General features: G+C 37.6%; 1 long non-coding RNA gene across 1 annotated transcript; it reads right to left on the bottom strand.

Annotated features, from left to right (window-relative positions):
- Nucleotides 1-2,094: 2,094 nt before the first annotated feature.
- On the bottom strand, nt 2,095-2,926 carry LOC116699784 (uncharacterized). Its single transcript, XR_004334502.1, has 4 exons — nt 2,831-2,926; nt 2,641-2,714; nt 2,461-2,523; nt 2,095-2,359 (listed from the first exon to the last, which is right to left on the bottom strand). It is a non-coding gene; the product is annotated as an uncharacterized LOC116699784 (long non-coding RNA).
- Nucleotides 2,927-5,419: the final 2,493 nt, after the last annotated feature.

Raw genomic sequence — 5,419 nt, 5'->3', positions numbered from 1 at the left:
ACACATGGTGATGGGCTTAGGTGATGTCATCTCATTGGGTGTCTTAAAGAGCTACCCCATTAACATGTATCAAATAGTTACAGGATCCAAGAAATGTCAGAAATGCATAACATTCAGCCAAACAAAGATTCATCATTTATCCAAAAAGCAAGATTATTCAAAAGTGTCAGGAGGGGATTCAGGTTCACTACATTCTGAAAACAATGCATCAACATTTGCAAGAGCACTCATGATTCTAAAATGTAAGATTATTGTGTTTACCATAAATATAACCTATAATTTAGGGAGAAAATTATCAACATTGGCCAAGGTTACAGCTATGTCGCATTAGCATGCAGCTACATAATAGTTAGCTAGGAGTATGCTGACGTTAGATTGCAGTGGAACGAAGCAGCACTCTCTAAGATCAAAAATCAGAGAAAAAGGCTTCTGAACTAAAAACTACCCAGAGGTTTTAGCAGGAATATGACCATTTAACAACATTGGCAGTCAAGATGATATGTTTACTGACGTTAACATGTAGCTACTATAGTTAGCAGTGGACACTAATAGAATATAGCAGCAATTTCTAAAGTCAGAGTAAAGGCTTTTAAACCAAATACTACATGAACAGAACATGTTACAGGAGTAATGTGAATTGGGGAGAATCTAACGACATTGGCAGCCAAGTCCAATATGACATATTTTACTGCCGTTAGCATGTAGCTACATGCAATAATGTTAACACTACATGTTTGTATAAAAATTGTCATCTGCAGATTCGTGTTTGTTGTAAGAAAGTTGTCTCGTCGGATGTTAGTCGGCCATTGTTTATGTAATTCATTGTCTTTGGGAAAAGTAAAAAAACTAACGGAAGAACTGTATCTTGCGGACACTGTACATTGCGGCACACAGCAGTGGTGACTGGAAGAGCTGTCATCCTGTCTTAGAAAGAACACTAATTTAATTTAATTGGAAATACCTAATGCTCGAGTGTGCATACGCGTATTGAAATCACATTTAAAGTTTACATAGGTAAAAATGGTATATTTAATTTACACTACAGGATTATTAACTGGATAAAACAAATCCCACCTTTTTAGGAGAGCTTTTGATTGAACTCTTGCCCTTTTCCCTATTATTATTTTATTTTTTATTTTCATGCTCTCCATGTGATTTTAGTTTTACCACTTGTCTGTTTTACCATGTAGCACTTTGGGATTTGAGTAAATATAAAATGCACTACAAATTAAATGTATTATTTTTGTTGAATCAAAGAACCAAGGTAGCCCTTAGAGTTCAGATACTGTACATCCAGGCCAGAGACTTTCTTTTATGAAGAAATTAACAGAGGTTAGGGAATCTTAATTGCTCAATACATGTTTTGATGCATTTAAACAAACATCTAATGTAATTAAAATACAAAAAAATACACAACTCTAAAAACTACACTACTCTTTATGTTATGCAGAAAATGTAACTGATGGAATTAAAGCAAGATGCAGTCAATAAATATTGATTTTACAGTTTTACCCATTTGCTTTGTAACAATTGTCAAATGACTATTAAACTTTTTCAAACGACAACTACTTATACGACCATTGGGTTGGTTGTTGACGTGACCATGGTCATTTATAATTGCTTTGGCACAAAATGCTTTCACAATTTCAGAGTACACTGTCATTTGACAAGATCTCTTTGCATTTTGACTGTCTTGGTCTATGTAATAATAAAGGCGTCTTTTGTTTTGATGACAATGACTATCATTGATGGAGGTTTTTACATTTGAAACCAGTTCATTCTTTTGATTGAGTAATCAACTTTTACAGTTCACAGAGTGGTGTGAGAATGTGCCACGCAGCGTGAGAATTCTACTTCAAGTTTGGTTCAGTAAATGTTTCATAATGATCCCACAAATTATCTAAGGTTTAATGGTCAATAAGTCAGTTCCTGACTTGTGTGCTCTAAACGTGTGATGTGAATCATGTATGTGGTGGCTCATTCTGACCACATCATTCTAGACCATCTATCTATCTGTCTGAAATATTCTATGACACACCTTTCTTTCAACAATGTTCCTCACACATATGGATTGTAAGAAAAACAAACCTATTCGGTCCATGTTTTCCATATGCGGTTTATTTGTCAGCTACTACAGGGAATAAAGTGATTTTGATCCACATGTTTAATTAAACTTATTGTAAGACATTTAAACTGGAAAAGAGAAAAAAAAAAAACATTTGTCAAAATTCTATGCCATCCAATGCAGGTTTTCATATTACTTTTTAGGAGTTGGTTGGAGGAGGGCAAGTAAGTCCCTGACCCACTGTGGGATAGTCACCGCAGCCGGGGTAGTCACCATAGGGGGAAAGGTGAAAGGCTAAAAGCGGATCAGAAACATTAGTTGTCAAATATACATCATACAAATTGAGATTCAGGTGAGTTGAATGTTGACTTGTAGAGGTTTGAGAAAGCACTCACCTCATTGGAATTTGAGTTAGAGTCAGAGTTTGACCGAGCAAGTCGTTTGTGCTCCATATCCGTCTGTAGAAAATCCACAAGTTGCAAGTTTAATATTGCCCGCATTATACTATTACAATAGTAATGGTAATAACATATGAACACTGGTATTGATATTAACTATGAGATTGTTACACTTACAGGATGAGCCAGAGCGAAGCTCAGGAGGCATCCAAGCAAAAATACTACCTTCAGCATGGTTACAGTGATCACACCTGTTGAAAAGGAAATATTAAAAGCATGCCCTGATGGACAGCTTCCTCAAAACTATAAAGAAAATCACCAGCAATCGCACACAGAAAAACATACATCAAAAGATTCATACAATTACCTTCAAGTCTTTACAACTTCAGCAGGTTGTCTCGCAGATGTTCGAGGAGGTTGTTGTAGTGTTGCTCTGAATGTGGAGCTTCTCTTATATACAGTTAGAGGATGTCACTTAATTAGCATACAGCATTATTGGGAAATAGTGATTGTGAAATCCTCTACCGCCACATTTCAAGGTGTGGCTAATCATCAACCATAGTTGGAAACACCTGGATTTTATGAAACGTAGCATTCATTTACAATTGTTCACCCAAATTCAATAAAATTTCAAAACTATTTACATAGATCTCCAAAATGCATCTCAGCAAATACAACTCTAAAATGCACTAATGTAAAACACATGCATCCACTCTTGTACCAGAACACTGTCAATATTTCTTACTCATTACACAATCACCTCAAAGATATTGCAAGACGTATTACTGTTATCTTTGTAAAAGTCTTTTAATTTACCATAAACCAAGATTCCATTATCACAGTAAACTCAGTAAACACTTCGTTATTGAATGCATTGAGCTACATTCCAGTGCATGTCACACAAATTAATCAAAAATATTCTTCAACAGTAGGTGAAGTAAAATGTTATTTCTAAAGTGCTTTTCACAGACCCCACAAAGCCAAAAAAACGCGTGCATATACCTAATATTTCTTTAAATTAGGTTCTTTTAACGTTTAATTTCTTATGCTGCACTATAACTTTTATTCTTGTGTTTTGTGTCTTAATGTTCTAATTTTTAATTCACCTGTTTTTAACTTATCTTGTGTAAAGCATTTGAATTGCCCTGTTGCTGAAATGTGCTATACAAATAAAGCTGCCTTGCTTAATGAGAACACGATCACATAAAATTTTAAAAATAACCAAAATGTTGAGTCCAAATTCAGACAGGTTAATTAAATCAGGTCTTTATTTGCTTTATAAAACAATCCACAAAAACTGCTGACTTTGTGGGTGGAAGCACAATATTCCAAAGTTGAGTTGCCACAGACTCAAAACCTTGATCACAACAAGCCTTAAGCCGAGTGTGTCGGACAAACAGTACATTTAACATGACGAATATGGGTGAAGTAGCTAAGCCACGTACTGTATGCAAGAACCTGACTGTGCAAGAGTATGTATAAGAGTGAAGATTTTAAACTAAATCCTAAATGTAACAGGAAACCAGTAAAGCGATTTAAGTACAGGGGTAATGTACATGCATCTTAAGTTCAGCAGTTGAAACTACAGAGCTCAGCTTACAAATGTTTGATTGGAAAAAAACTTGATCTGGTCAGCTGCTAAACATGGGTGTCAAACATTACCCCAAAATTATGCAGGTTGGGCCAGACAACATAGAAAAGATGCCCAATAAATAGCATGATCATGGGGGCAACCTGCTTTTTGAGCAATAACCACAACCACTGTCTTATCAGCAATTAAGCTGTAAGACAGTTTTGCTAGCCAGTCCCTAATAGTGCTTTAAACAGTCAGAAGACCAGATAACCTAAAAGCCTTGAGACGTTGAAAAATTGAGGTTGATATCTTTGGCATATAACTGCTATGCAATATTAAATATGTTTATGATCTGACCCAAGGGCAGCATAAATAAATAGAATATTAGGTGCCCCAGAACCGAGCCCTGCAGAAGTCCCAAAAAACAGAAGTCGATCACTTATACAGCGATATGTTATTTTGTAAGTATGCATGATTGTTTTGAAAGTGGGTTACAGCATGTGTCCAGATAATTTCTGGATCATTATCTTGGGTTCTTCATTTGTTTGCTCTACTCATAGACCTTACGATAGAAATGATCTCCCCTCTTATCTTAGCTTGGCTCCTTCCCAGTCTGTCTACCCTGTCTTGTGGAACTTTTTCTCTTTTCTCTTTGTCCCCTGCCTGCTGTGTTCCTGAAACATTCAAAATGGAATTGATTAACTGGTCACTCAGCGCTATTGACAAGATTTTTTCATCTAAACATGCTTCTCCGGGGGAGCCACAATGTCCAAGTGAAACATTCCCTGCAGGCTATGTTCGCGATTTCTATTCACGGGATTGGCAGGTGGTCTGCCTGGACGTTCTCACTGTGGAGGACGTTGAAGATATTTGGATAATTGTACTACTGTTGGTGGGGCTCCTGATCATCGGCCTTGGGGTCTCGCTGAACTACCGTAAAATTGGTAAGACAGCCGCCAGCAAATTCACCCACAAGCTGTCTGGGGAACTTAGAGAGTGCCTACATGGAGTGGTTGAGAGGATGAAGGTTTTACATCTGAGGGCTGACCAGTCCTGTGAACTGTCTCTTAACATCTCAGACCGGACCGTCGAAGCGCAGAAAGGGATTGATACCAACAGGGCCCAGTCGGTGGAGTTGCTTCGTGTGACCACCGGTCTGGCAGAAAAGGTGGATGGACTGCAAAAATCACTACGTGATATGGATGCTCGCATGACGCTGAGGTCGGTGACAATTGAGTGATGGACATTGATTCGGATAAATTCTACCGAGTCAACCTAAATTGGACTGCAACTGATCAACTACCCGCGCCCCCCTCCCCTCCCCCCTTCACCCGAGCAGGAAAACAACTAACAGCTGGCCATTCTATCTCGTCCTGTGCTCTG

Source organism: Etheostoma spectabile, chromosome 2 (genome assembly GCF_008692095.1).
Source record: "Etheostoma spectabile isolate EspeVRDwgs_2016 chromosome 2, UIUC_Espe_1.0, whole genome shotgun sequence".
NCBI classification, from domain to species: domain Eukaryota; kingdom Metazoa; phylum Chordata; class Actinopteri; order Perciformes; family Percidae; genus Etheostoma; species Etheostoma spectabile.
Note: the sequence above shows the minus strand (reverse complement) of the source record. Positions and strands in the feature narration are given on the sequence as shown.